We start from the raw sequence: 15480 nt of genomic DNA, 5'->3' as shown, positions 1-15480 counted from the left end.
CCGGAGCTGGGCAGGCGGGCGGCGCGGGAGGCCAGCGAAGTCCTGCGCGCGGTTCTCTGCCCAGGGAGCCCGCCCGCAGGTTATTCCAGCTTGGCGGCGCCCGCAGGGCTCTGGCCTTAGACATGGGCAGGACAAATACCTAACTTAACATCGCTAGCCGGAGGCGTTATTTAACCTTCCTGCCTCCATTTCCCCATTTGTGAAATAAAGAGGTAAATAGTAACACCTCCCTAACTGAGGGATTAGGGGAATAGCATATGCAAAATACTTAGCACAGTACGGGGACTAAGCAAGGCCACACAGCACAATTTGCAAGATCCCAGGGCAAAATGAAAACGCGAGGCTCCTGGTTCAAAAATGATCATGAATTTTAAGATGGCGACAAGAGAACATTAAACCAAGAACATGGGGGTGCTGGGGTTGTGGCTCAGTGGTGGAGCACTTGCCTAGCATGTGTGACGCCCTGGGTTCGATTCTCAGCACCACATACAAATAAATTTTTAAAAAAATCATCAACAACTAATAAAAATATTTTAAAAATAAAAAATAAATAAATAAACCAAGAACATGAAGCCAACCCTACTAAAAAGCACTCAGTCTCAATGTCAGCTGCTGTCATTCTGTCCTGGTTCGAGAAAGAAGGGAAATGTGGCCATCTGATCAAAATGACTTTTTAAGTCAGTAGTATTTGATAAGATAGTTATGTTATTTCAAACTAAACTCAGAGTGGATTGAATACTTAGGCAAACCACAATCTTATTTAAAAAAAAAAAAAAAAAAACCTGAAGATACTGGGGGAAAAAAGTGAGCTGTATAATTGGAGGAGTTCTATATTTATATATTTATGAATCAAAACCAATAGATCATAAAAAGGTGGAAAGAAACGTAACCATCTACACAGGAAAAGAGGCCATCAACAAAGTAAAACTAACAAGAAAATGGTTAAGAACATTTGCAATATATATGGAAGGCAAATAAAGATGATAAATATAAAACTTCTCTAATCAATTAAAAAAAAAAAAATCCAAGCTTACAGCCATTGCACTCACACTGTAATTCAAGCTCAGAAAGCTGAAGCAAGAGGATAGCAAGTTTGAGGCCAGCCTGGGTAATTTAGTGAGCTCACCTCAAAATAACACATAAAAAAGACTGGGGATGTAGCTCAGTGGTAGAGCACTTGTGTAGCATATGCCAGGCCCTGGATTCCATCTCCTCTACTGGCCAAAAAAAAAAAACTGTCACTGTGGTTGCAAAACTGGAAATATACACTCAACTATACACTTCAAATGAGTTGTTTTTTGTTTTTTGTTTTCTTTTTTGTGGTGCTGGGGACTGAACCCAAGGCCTTGTGCTGGGGGTGTAGCTCCATGATAGAAAGCTTGCCTGGCATACAAAAGACCCAAAGTTCAATTTCCACTACTGCAAAAAATAAATAATTTTTTTTTAATTTGATAACATGGTGTTTCTGGAAGTATGTGAGAAAATCAGCACTCAGGTTGTTTAAATTGAGCATATATTAGTTTTATTTACCAAAAAGAAAGAGGAAGGGCTGGGGATGTGGCTCAAGCGGTAGCGCGCTTGCCTGGCATGCGTGCGGCCCGGGTCCGATCCTCAGCACTACAAACAAAGATGTTGTGTCCGCTGAAAACTAAAAAATAAATATTAAAAAAAAAAAAAAAGAAAGAGGAAATTTTTGCTTTGTTTGTTTTTGTTGTATACTAGAGATTGAAGCCAGAGGTGCTTAACTAGTGAGCCATATCCCTGGCCCTTTTTATTTTTATTTTTATTTTGATACAGGGTCTCACTAAATTGCTGAAGGCCTCAAGAAGTTGCTAAGGCTGGTTTTGAACTCTCCTGCCCCAGCCTCCCCAGCCACTGGGTTGTAGTTTTGGTTTTATATTCACTGGGACTGCAAGCAAGCACTGCCGCAGTCTGGCCAAGGTCGCGGGTTCGTTCCCCGTACGGGCCACCAAATGCCGCAGTCTGGCTGGGCACAATCAGGAGCCACTTGTCAAAAGAAACTAACTTTATTTTTAGAACCACACACGCCAAACAAAACAGCCTCTCAGGAAAAACCCTCAGAGCCTCAACTGCCACCACCGGCTTTCCACAAGCCTCTCTCTCCCACACAAGCTTCTCCCCACCTCCCACAATCCTCCTGCTCTTGAGGCCGATTGGCTGGGTCACGTGGGCGGAGCCAAAAAAGTCCCCCAATGAGCAGCTCCGTGGTCTGAAAGGGCAGGGAAACAGCCCAATGAGCATCACCGCAGAGGAGCCAATCAGCTAGATGTTGCTGGGGCCGCTGTGAGCCAATCATCAGCCGGCAGCTGGAAGTTTGCTGGCAGCTGGAAGTTTGCTGGGGCCCCTTTGGCTGTGGCTCTCAACATCTCCCCCTCTCTGTTTAAACAACAAGCATGTGGCTTAGGGACCGTGCCTGCCTTAGGTTGTCCAATAGTACATATGGTCCTTACCCGTTAGGTTGGTACCATTGCAATTGGATCTTACCCGTCATTGACTACCGGTCCAATATACAGCCACACCTGTGGAGAGGTCTTTGTACCAGCGGGGGGGTGAGGTTCTTTGCCTCACCTCTGTTGGCCCCCAAATTTTAGCTGGACAATCATGACAAGCAGAAGGGAGGAAGATACACCAAGCCAATTGACGGCTCCTTTTGGAAAAATTGTACCACCGATGACATCATCAGCAAAAATACCCCAACACTACCACAAGTCGCTGCACCAACAGATAGTTCACAATGCATACAGGTGAGCTCACAATGTGTCCAGGCAAGTTCTGCAAGCAGTTCAGTGATGGCTATTGTAGAAGCTGTAGATTGGTTTTATCTTTGACTTCACCAGCACTGGGATGAAGATAGGAATTCTGGCAATAATGGCTAAAGAAAAAATTATGTAACATTACAGAAGGCACTAAAAGAAAACAATTTTCTTAACAATTTACATTGTCTTTAAGAGAATTATTAAATATAATGAAAAGGAAAGGTGAAAGTAAACAAACAGATCTGTTAACCTTCTTTTTTGTTTACATATTAAAACAATCCTCAACAGTTGTTTACCCAATTTAAATTAAACCATATAAATCACGTGAAAAAAAAATATTTGGATCCATTTTATCATGAGCGCTCATCATATATGATATATGGACATACATACATTCAAACATATAACACAAAACACAAGTGTGCACACATAATATAATACATACAACACATAACATTATAGTAAAGGCCTTATAACTTTTTACAGGTGAAATCTCCATTGCAATGTTTAAAAACTCTATAGTCAAAAAATAGAACTGATCAGCAAAACATTAACCTAGGTCTGTATGAGCTCAAAAAACAAAATAGAACTTCATGATATGGCAAAGGGCAATAATAAAATAGATATTGAAAAAAGCATCCTGGTTCTGTTGCAGATGTAAGAATAGCCAAACTGGAGTTTTGGATATCAGTTGTTATGGATTTGAGCCAAATCATCTTCTTTTTGGTCTGTAGAAATCGCTTTAGTTAATCTTTCTGGAATCCAAATCGGCTGCTGTTCTCCCTGTGGAAACACATAAACAGACCCCCGACTCCAGACAATCACTGGGTCAGGACCTTGGTTAATCTCTCTGGAATCCAAATCGGCTGCTGTTCTCCCTGTGGAAACACACAAACAGACCCCCGACTCCAGACAATTACTGGGTCAGGACCTTTCCATTGTCCTGTTAGAATATCCTTCCAAAGTACCTTGGGCTTATGTACATTTTTTGGACACATATGCCTTTCCGCAGCACTAAGTCCTGATGAATCCAAATTTAAAAAGTTTAGAGTAAAAAGGGTTATTTTAAGTTTATCTTTGGGGAATATATACCCCTTCCCAATTCCTTCTTTTTGCTTTAATAAGTACATTTTAATAGTTTGATGAGCTCTTTCAACTATGCCTTGTCCCTGTGGATTGTATGGGATTCCTGTTATATGAGTAATGCCAAATGTTGAGCAAAATTGTTTAAAAGAGGTAGAAGTATAACCAGGGGCATTATCTGTTTTTAACTGTTTTGGAACACCCACAGTGGCAAAATTTTGTAAGCAATGAGCTATAACATCTTTAGTTTTTTCTCCGGCATGAAGGGAGCCCATCAAAAATCCAGAAGAAGTATCAACTGTAACATGCAAATATTTTAATTTTCCAAATTCTGGCAAGTGTGTGACGTCCATCTGCCAAATATGGTTAGGTATCAATCCTCTAGGATTGACTCCAAGATTAACTTGTGGTAAAAAGGTCACACAATTTTGACATTGTTTTATTATTTGTCTAGCTTGTTCCTTAGTTATTTTAAAACGCTTTTGTAAAGTATTAGCATTGACATGGAACTTTTTATGAAAATTTATAGCTTCTTCTAGTGTAGAGAAAATATGTATGTCATGTGTAGTTTTATCTGCTAAATCATTGCCCAAACTAAGGGCTCCAGGCAATCCTGTATGTGCCCTGATATGTCCTATAAAGAATGGATCTTTTCTGTCCCAGATTAGACTTTGTATAGTGGAAAGCAAAGAGAAAACAGTAGAAGAAGGGGAAATCCTACCAGCATCTTCAAGAGATACTATAGCATTAACTACATACTGACTATCAGAAAATAAATTAAATACAGAATCTTTAAACATCACAAAAGCTTGTAAAACTGCATTAAGCTCTACCTTTTGAGCTGATTGTTTGGGTACTAAAAATGTAAAAGTTTGATCAGGGGTAACTACTGCTGCTGTACCATTATTTGACCCATCAGTGAATATATTTGGAGCATTCATGATAGGTGTTTTTCTTGTCATTTTTGGAAAAATTACAGGATGCAATGACCAAAAAGACAATAAAGGATTAGATGGTAAGTGGTTATCAAATGAAACATTAGATTTGCACATGATTATTGCCCAAGTATTTAACTCATTAGCTAACTCATCAATTTGATTCATAGTATATGGAGTAATAATTTTATTGGGAGAAATTCCAAACACTCCCTTTGCTGCTTTTATTCCTTTGAGTATTAATTGTCCTACAGCCTCAGGATACCTAGTAAGAATAGTGTTAGGAGAATAAGATAAATGTATCCATAATAATGGACCTTCTTGCCAAAATACTCCTGTAGGAATATTTTTTGTTGGTAGTACAATAAATAATAAAGGCAAACTTATATCAATTCTATCCAAATGCATATTTTCCATATATGTTTCAATGATTTTTAATGCCTTTCTTGCTTCAGGCGTTAACATTCGGGGTGAATTTGGATCTGATGGACCTTTTAGGATATCAAATAAAGGTCCCAACTCTCCTGTTGGTATACCTAAATAAGGCCTTATCCAATTTATGTCTCCTAATAACTTTTGAAAGTCATTAAGTGATTTGAGTTGATCTACTCGTATTTGAATTTTTGGTGGACGGACCATGGTTGAGGATAATAGAACTCCTAAATAATTAATTGGAAAATTTAATTGTACTTTATCTATTGCTATCTCTAGATTATAATTTTTTAATAAGTTTGTAAGTGTGGCATAACATTCTAGCAATGTGTTTTTATCTTTGTGTGCTAATAATACATCATCCATATAGTGAAATATTTGTAGTTCAGGATTTTGATTTCTAAGTGGCTGGATTACTTTGTTAACATAAATTTGACACATAGTTGGGCTGTTAGCCATCCCTTGAGGGAGTACTTTCCATTCATATCTCTGATCAGGACCTTCATGATTCAGTGCAGGGATAGTAAATGCAAAACGTGGACTATCCTCAGGATGAATTGGAATTGAAAAAAAACAATCTTTAATATCTATAACTAAAACATACCAGGTTTTTGGCAAAGCAGACAATTGAGGAATCCCTGATTGAGCAGGTCCCATAATAACCATCTCATTATTAATGGCTCTTAAATCTTGCAATAATCTCCATTTACCAGATTTCTTTTTGATGACAAAAATGGGAGTATTATGGGGAGATACAGAAGGTTGTATATGTCCTTCTGCTAATTGTTGTTTGACCAGGTCATGGGCTGCTTGTATCTTTTCTTTAGTCAGGGGCCACTGAGGAACCCATACTGGTCTTTCTGATTTCCAAGTAATTTTTATTGTCTCAGTGGCCCTTTCTGAAAATCCAACCCATGTCTGTCTGTTCCTTGATCTATTTGTATTGGTGCTGCTATACCTTGTTCTTGTTTTTCTAATCTTTTTCCTTTCCTAAAACCTTGTCTAGTCATAATAGTGGGTGCATTTTGGTTGATGTTATTTGTTAATGTCAAACCTAATTGATCTAGGACATCTCGTCCCCATAAATTTACGGGAAGATGATCCAATACATATGGCTGTATAGTTCCTTCACATCCTTCAGGATCCTTCCAATCTAATACCATTGCACTTCTATGGGGATTAGTCGCCACTCCTAGGCCTCGAAGCGTTTGAGTGGCTTGTTGTAATGGCCAATGTTTTGGCCATTCTTGACGAGAGATGATGCTAAGGTCTGCACCTGTATCCAGTAGCCCATTAAATTCATGTCCTTGAATATTTAGTTTTAGCATGGGGCGAGAATCTAAATTTAAAGAAAGCATAGCCCAATCTACACCTGTGGAGCCTAATCCCTTGGAACCTCTTTCTACAGTACGACTGGAAAATTTATCATGTAGGCTGGGTATTATTAGTAACTGTGCTATTCTATCTCCTGGTGAAATTACTGATATACCCTTTGGAGAACTGGCTATAATTTTTATTTCACCTTCATAATCGGGATCAATTACCCCAGGACTTATCATAAGTCCTTTTAGAGTAGAAGAGCTGCGTCCCAATAATAAGCCTACTGTTCCTTTGGGAAGAGGTCCTTTCACCCCTGTGGGAATGATTTGAACTCCCATCTCTGGAGTTAGTACTGCTCTGGCGGAGGCGCAGATGTCCAACCCTGCGCTCCCTCTGGTTTGTCTGATGAGGGATCTGATGGACAATGTGTCCTGGGCACTACCCTGATGGGGTTGCTGGGTTCCTCCAGTGCTCCGTATATTTGTGGTTTTGGGCCCCGGAGCATTGGGCCCCCCTGTCCATTTTTTGGCAATGGAGCCCGATGCCTTTCTCCACGATATCGTGGATAAACACCTGGTCCTTGTTCGTTTTTTGATAATGGAGTACCCTCTATGGTGGTTTGAGAACGGCATTCATTAGCCCAATGTCTCCCTCTACGGCATCGTGGGCAAATACCTGGTATTCTACTCCTTTGATACCTAGTTTTGTTAAACCCTCCTCCAATGGGGCAATTCCTTTTAAAATGTCCTGTTTGTTCACAATTGTAGCATGTTCTTGGCCTGGCATCTAAAGCCTGTTTTACTGCAGCTGCCACAATTTGCCCTTGTTCATTAATGTCTCTGGCATCTAAAGCCTGTTTTACTGCAGCTGCCACGACTTGCTCTTGTTCATTAATGTCTCTACATAATTTAATATATGTGTTTAAATCTTCATGTTTCCATGGTCTAATGATATCTCTGCACCAACGATTCGCTTGCTCATAAGCCAGGTGTTTTAGTAATGGCATTGCTTGTTCTGTATTCCCAAAAACTCTGGTAGCTGTTTGAATAAGCCTATCTACAAATTCAGCATAAGGTTCATTAGCTCCTTGTATTACCTTAGATAATTGACCTTGTAAACCTCCATGTCCTTGTAAAGTCTTCCATGCCTTAATTGCATCTACAGCAATTTGTGCATATACACCAGGATCATATGCAATTTGTTGCTGCTGATCCTCATAAGGTCCCTTTCCTAACAACATATCTAGATTTCTCTGAGGATAACCAGCTGCTGCATTTCGCCTAGCCGTCTCCTTGCAAAATTCCTCATTGGCAACCTTCCATAACAGGTATTGTCCTCCATTTAGCACAGCTTTACACATATTAGCCCAATCTGCTGGCGTCATGTTCAAGTTGTTAATGGATTCGACCATGCTTACAGTGAAGGGTGCTTGAGGACCATAGGTTGTTACAGCCTCTTTTAGCTGCTTCACTGTTTTGAAATTTAAAACTTGGTAAAATCGCTGCCCTCCTGCCTCAAATACAGGGCATGTTAATATTTGAGATCTTGTCTCAGGATCCCAACTATCAACTGCGGGGGTTGGGGACCTCCCAGCATATGGAGGTGGCCTTGTTAGTTGGACACTTACGTCCTCTGGTGATAGAAAGGTGTTAGTAGCAGTCTCCTGTAGAGGTGGTGCTGTTGGTTGGACACTTACACCCTCTGGTGATAGAAAGGTGTTAGTAGCAGTCTCCTGTTGTAACTTTCCCCCTGATGGCTTTTTCTGTTTTACACTTTCTTTCTCTGTCTGACTAGCTTGAGAGGCCTTCTCTTTTACTTGAATCTTTTCCTCTGTCTGACTAACTTGAGAGACCTTCTCTTTTACTTGAATCATTATGTCTTCTTCTTCCTCTACCATTGTCTGAACTGAAGGCTTTGGACTAAGCAAACAAGATATGAACGTCCACAATGGCAATGTGCCAACTGGCAGAGTCCCTGGGCTTTTCTTTTCTATTCTTTTTAAATCTTCACCATGATGGTTCCATTGTGATATATTTAACAACTCCTCCTTAAAAAGCCATGGGCTACATTTTTGTATTGTATCAACGTATGCCCTGATTGTTCTTGATTTTACTGAGATGCCTCCTTCCTCTAACAATTTACTTAACACTCTTTCAGTTTGTTTTTTACTAATTTCTGATCCCGTATTTCTACTATAATACAACCCAACAAGATAACGCCTAACAAAACTGAAACAGAGTGAAACAAAATTGGAACAACACAAAATCATTATAATAGCCTCCTGAAATGTCCATCCGTCCTTTCTCCCTATCTGTTCCTCAGATGTGAGCGGTTTTTCTTCCATCTTACACATCTCCAGGGACAGGCAACTTAAAACAAAAGTGAAACAAAATAACAAAAGAAGAATCTTAAAATGGCTACCCATCCTCTTGCCCTGCCCTCAGGGGCGAGCAGTTCACTTACCCTCAGTCGCTCCCCGTGCGAGCCACCAAATGCCGCAGTCTGGCTGGGCACAATCAGGAGCCACTGGTCAAAAGAAACTAACTTTATTTTTAGAACCACACACGCCAAACAAAACAGCCTCTCAGGAAAAACCCTCAGAGCCTCAACTGCTACCACCGGCTTTCCACAAAGCACCACTCCGCTTGGCTCCTTCTCCTTCTTTTTAAGATTTTGATTTCTCAATAAGATTTAGAGGTTAGCAGGGCTCACCCTGGTAATCCCAGCAGCTCAGGATGCTGAGGCAGGAGGATCATGAGTTCAAAGCCAGCCTCAGCTATTTAGTGAAAGACACTAAACAACTCAGTGAGACTCTGTCTCTAAATAAAGTACAAAATAGGGCGGGGATGTGGCTCAGTGGTTAAGTGCCCCTGAGTTTCAATCCCTAGTTAAAAAAAAAAAACTAATTGAAAAAAAGACCCTGAGCTCTGCTACTTCCTGGCTTTATGACTTTGGGTAATTCTGAGTAGCATCTATAAAATGAGGGTGTCACTACTCTTTCAACAGGGTAGTTATGATGGTTAAAAAAACTAATATATATATTATATAAAGGGTCTGGTACCAAATTACTATCCAAGTGTAGCAGTTAGGTTGTAGTTTTGGTTTTATATTCACTTCTGAATCCCTGGTAGCCAACTTAGTGCAAGGCATACAATTATTGCTCATTAAATGTTTCTTAAACTAGGCGCAGTTGTGCAGGCTGCTAATCCCAGCAGCTTGGGAGGCTGAGGCAGGAGGATCTCGAGTTCAAAGTCAGTTTCAGCAAAAGCAAGGTGCTAAACAACTCAGTGAGACCCTGTCTCTAAATTAAAGGGTTGGGGGTGTGGCTCAGTGGTCAAGTGCCCCTGAGTTCAATCCCTGTACCCCCCAAAAAAAGAAATTTCTTAAATGTATGAATTCCGACAGGCCTGGTGGTACCTGCCTCTAACCCCAGCAACTCAGGAGGCTGAAGCAGGAGGATTGTAAATTAGGAACCAAAAATGCTGGGGATGTTGCTCAATGGTAGAGGGCCCCTGGATTCAATCCCTGTTACGGCAAATACACGAACTCAACAGCTATTTACAGTGTCAATACTCAAATTCAAAAATCCTATACGTATATTTTATATTCTGAGATCCATGTCTGGAGCCAGACCAAAAATTACTTTGCTTCCCTGAGCCTTCTTTCCGCCCCCACCCCCACTCCGTGCAATTTGGAGTTAATATAACAGTACTAAATGAGATAAAGTAGATAACATATTGAGGCCATGAGGCCAGGACACCACAAAGTGCCGGATAGCCATAACAGCAAAACATACAAAAGGAATAAACAGCATTTATAAGAAAGTTTCAGTTTTCAGAATTTTACCACTCTCTGTGCTCCTTGATTCCATCCTGAGATCCATGACTAATTCCTTAGTTTTAACTTTAGCTTCCACAATCAGACAGATTCTAACGTCAGTCAGCCATACTCATGTGATACCAGCCTTTAGGCCTCTAGTCAATCAAATGATGCAATCCCAGCAGAATGGGTGTCACCCATCCCTGATCTCCCTTAAGAACTTCCTTTTAAAGGGCCTGAAGCCCCCACCCAGCCCCAAATAACCTATCAGAACAAGGTAACCAGCAAATTCATGAGACTATCCTATTATCCAATAAAAAAGAGGATGTTCATTATTTCATTTAAAATTCCCAAAATACCTATGACATGAATGAAATTTTTTATTCCTATTTAAAAACGAGAAAACCAAGATTAGAGAAGTTAAGAACTGGATTAACATTTATCCAAACATGTCTAAGGCTATTCACTGAGAGTTACATGGGCAAGACAATGTGGAAATCATGCCTAAAACTTGGGGATACTTTCAATTCATTTGGCTAAACCCATATGTCACAGATAATATCATCAATCTTTGGGAATTTCTAAAACCTAAAAATCTAATCAAGATGACCTTGGGAAAGGATTAGAGTGGATTTGAGAATGGTAATTTAAATCTATTCAAAAGGAACCTAATCCAGGCCATTGTAACCTTATCAAAGAAAGCCCTATAAAAGTCTCAAATCGGAAATTTTTAGTGAAGGTCATTTGACACAGCCTGGGTTCAAGAATTTCAAATATCACCTCTTCCTCCTCCTTCATATGGTAGTGGTCAGAAGTTTACTGCTAAGTCAGCCAACCTCATCCTGGCCATTCTGACAACTAAGGACAAATTCCAGGGGTTTATTTATTTGTTCACTTACTTATTGCCTTCCCCAGTGCTGAGGATTGAACCCAGGGTCCTGTACATGCAAGGCAAACATTCTATCAGGGAAGGATATCCCCAGCCTGACTCTCATTGTGACTTACAACCAAATGTTACTGACTAGAAAAAGTTGCTATAGTGTAGCATTCATAAACTTAGTATAAAGCATTGTCAGCAAAGATTGGATCCCCTAATTTTCTGGAAGGATATTTAGTTAACACTATTGGTTTTCAACTGTATTACACTAATATTCTTTCTTCTTTGTAGAATCTCCCTCGGGTGGCACTTCCCATCCTGTTTTGGGGCTTGGGTAAGTGTTACACTGTTGACATTTCCATTGTCAGTTCTCTTTCTTAGCAGATCATGGTTATTAGAGTGCTTTTCCCATCTGAAAGTAGGCAGAAGGAGGGGTTGGGGTTTCTGGTATTGGTAATTAGGTAATTCTGATCAAGCCTCCCACTGAGGGAAAACTAGTAAAACTGGAAAAACATAAAAATCCCTGCTTGATATGGTTGGAAAGCTAACAAGCTAGTGAAGAATGACAGAGCCAAGGCCTGGGTAAGAGAATAACTGAGAGATAGATGCCAGCCCACATTGAGAACTACTTTTCCAGCTAAGGCATTTCTTGAGAGAGAGTTAAGAGGACAAGGGGAAATATTAACAATACAGACTGGTGTTCAGAACCTGCTAGGCAAGAGTGTTCCTCATGAGAACTCTTGTCTTGGATTGGAATCCCAAAGGACTGCACCCTAAAAGTAAAGGAGAAGAGCATAGGCAAGCCCTTACAGGATTTCCCTGCATGTAGGGATTGCAACTTGGCTTCAACCCATCTCAAACGGAGAATTGCATTAAGGTGATCCCTGAGTACCAACGCCTCCAGGAAGCTGGCAGAAAACCATTCTCACTGGATAAAACATCATCATCCTAGGCCTCTAAGTATTTCGATGAACAAATATGCAAATATGGTATTTGGTCCACAAGCAGAAATAATTATATGTACTAGAAGATAATATAAACTAGATCTAACAACAGAAACAATAAGTCATTGAAAAGGAACAAAATATTGAAGTCGTTGGATTGTTCATCATGTAAATAAATAAGTAGATGATTCATAATTTTGGCCAGAAAAAGTGGGAAATACACAAAAACAACCAAATAATAACTTTATAACTGAAAAACATTATAATCCAATAGATTGAGGTCAACAGCCAGGTTAAACACTGATAGAGAATTAGTAAACTTAGAGATCAATCACAAAATACATCCAAAATGAAAGATACAAGGGTCTAAAAGAGGATAAAATGAATCAGTTTAACATACAGGGAAACCAGGAGAGGAAAGAATGAATGAGGAAATGAGGGAAATTATATCCTGTGATATATTTCACAGGAAAGGGCTGATTTTCCGAAACTAATGAAGAATTTAAAAAATAAATAAATAAAGCCACTGCCAGGTGCAGTGGAACACACATGTACATCTAGGTACACAGAAGGCTGAATCAGGACAATCATTTGAGTCCACGAATTTAAGACTAATTCGGTCATGGGATTGTGGCTCAGTGGCACTTACCTAGTGTGTGTGAGGCACTGGGTTCGATCCTCAGAACCACATTTAAATAAAATAAAGGTATTGTGTCCATCTACAACTAAAATATATCTTTTAGGGGCCGGGATTGTGGCTCAGCGGTAGAGCGCTCGCCTAGCATGGGTGGGACTGGCGTTCCATCCTCAGCACCACATAAAAAATAAAGGCATTGTGTTGTGTCCATCTACACCTAAAAAAGAAATATAAAAAAAAAATAAAATATATCTTTTTTAAAAAAAAAGACTCATTTGGGCAGCATAGCAAGACCTGGCAAAAAGAAACAGACAAAATTAAAAATAAGAGCTAGGGTTGTGGCTCAGTGGTAGAGAGCACTTACCTAGCATGTGTGAGGCGCTAGCTTTGATCCTCAGCAAAAAAGAGAGAGGAAGGAAGGAAGGAAGGAAGGAAGGAAGGAAGGAAGGAAGGAAGGAAGGAAGGAAGGGATTGTCTCCATCTACATCAAAAATAAAATGAAATAAGGTAAAGCCACAGATTTGAGCAATGCTGTGAATTCTAAACAAGAAACCTCAGGAAAATTAAGGCCAGTATGTGGGTGAGGAGTAAAGAGATGGTGGCTGTCCTTTCACCATTCTCAAGGGACATGGGGTCATGTCAGGACAGCATAATGGCCCTGGTGGAAGCAAAAAAAAGGAAAGAAAGAAGGAAGGAAGGAGGAGGGAGAAGAGAAGAAGAAAAGGTGATTGCAAAGGAAAAGAGAAACTAGAAAGTATCAATAAAATTCCAGAACTGAAATTCTGGTCAATGTGATCATAAAGAGTCTCAGAGAGAGAGAGAGAGGCAGTGGTACATGAGAAAAGTGCAAAAGTACTTGCTTATTAGAAGAAACATGGATAAGGCTCAAAAATGGATAGAAATTAAATAAATATGAGAATCGGTTTTTGCTAAGACACATCATAAAATAAAACTAGCATTCATAACTTTTTTTTTTTTTTGGCAACTGGGATTGAACCCAGGGGTGCTTAACCACTGAGCCACATCCCCAGCCCTTTTTTATATTTTATTTAGAGACAGGGTCTCCCTGAGTTGCTTAGGGCCTCAGTTAGTTGCTGAGAATGGCTTTGAACTCATGATCCTCCTGCCCCTGCCTCCTGAGCCACTGGGGCACACTTATAACTTTCAAGCCAGGAAACTTCAACAGGAAAAGTGTAAAGAAAAACAGAATCAAAGTACAGTAAATGGTAAATATTTAATACAACAATAAAAACTCTTAAGAAGAGGAATGATTCTGTGTAGAGCACTTCCTAGCACATACAAGGTCCTGGATTCAAGGCCCCAGGTTTGACTCTTAGCATTGGGAGAAAAACAAAGATAGATGTTTTAAAGATTTATTTGCTAATGTTTACATTTTCATAGTCTGTTCTAGATGATAAGGGGAAAAAAATGGGAGTGGAATGGATGGGTAGCTAAGTGGTAGAGGCGCTGGGTTTGATCCCAGTACTCAAAGAAATAAAATCATAGACTAAAATTTTCCATAATGATGATAAGCATTTAGCAGAAATCAAAGTCAAAATTTAGAAGGTGATGTCTGAGATAAAGATTCCACAGTTGATGCCTGTAATCCCAACAGCTTGGGAGGCTAAGGCAGGAGGAGAGTAAGTTCAAAGCTAGCCTCTGGGGGCTGGGTTTGTAGCTCAGTGGTAGAGCGCTTGACTCACATGTGTGAGGCCCTGGGTTCAATCCACAGTGTCACATAAAAATAAAGATATTGTGTCCATCTACAACTAAAAAAAAAAAAAAAAACCCAGCCTCAGCAATGGCAAGTTGCTGAGGTAAAAAAAAAAAAAAGGAGTTAAACTATTTACCTGGCAGAGGACACACAATGATCACAAAAGTGATTTTCCCCGAGTGTGGCTTATCCACAGCACTGCAGATGTGCTGACCCCTGTGATTTCTCCAAATGTAGGAAACTTGCATAATTTGTGGTAGTGGGGGACTACAGTAGCACTCTCCCCTCTCTAAGAAGGAGGAAGAGAAGGAAGAAAAGAAAAAGAATGAGTAACAAACTCCATTTGTTTTTCGTTTATTTTTAAATTTTACTTGCTTGTTTAAACTTGTTTAAAATTAAACAGATTGAAAATAACATTTAAAGCCAGGCGTGGTGGCACACGCCTGTAATCCCAGTGGCTTGGGAAGCTGAGGCAGGAGGATCATGAGTTCAAAGCCAGCCTCAGCAATTTAGTGAGGCCTTGTCTCTAAATAAAATATATGAAAGGACTGCAGATGTGGTTAACTGCCTCTGCATTCAATCCTTGGTACAAAAAATAAAAATAATAATAACATTTAAGATATACAATCTAATTTCCATTTTATTTTATTGGAATGTGTGACTAACTTAACTGGAGAGCAAAAAGATTCCTCTTGCAGCTTATTGTCAAAACATTGAAAGCAAGTTCCCTCTTTAGGATAAAATGATGTAATGTCTGGGATCTGCTCTGAAATAATCTAAAAAGGGGAAGTAGAAGAGGGTCCAAATGAAATGAGATTGTCCACAAATTGATAATTGTTGAACCTGAATTATGAACATATGGGATATTGAGTATACCAAGAGTAAAAGGCCAACACACAACGTTTTTTTGGTGTGGGGGAGAGGGGATACTGGGGATTGAAC

At 39.8% G+C, this 15480-nt stretch overlaps 1 non-coding gene across 1 annotated transcript; it reads left to right on the top strand.

Moving 5' to 3' along the window:
• The first annotated feature begins 14666 nt into the window (after nucleotides 1-14666).
• On the top strand, nucleotides 14667-14826 carry LOC125610462. Its single transcript, XR_007340480.1, has one exon. It is a non-coding gene; the product is annotated as a U1 spliceosomal RNA (small nuclear RNA).
• The last annotated feature ends 654 nt before the right edge of the window (nucleotides 14827-15480 follow it).

This window comes from Marmota marmota, unplaced genomic scaffold (genome assembly GCF_001458135.2).
Source record: "Marmota marmota marmota unplaced genomic scaffold, marMar, whole genome shotgun sequence".
In the NCBI taxonomy this organism is placed as follows: Eukaryota; Metazoa; Chordata; class Mammalia; order Rodentia; family Sciuridae; genus Marmota; species Marmota marmota.
The sequence above is the reverse complement of the archived record's forward strand: the minus strand, read 5'-3'. Positions and strand labels throughout refer to the sequence as shown.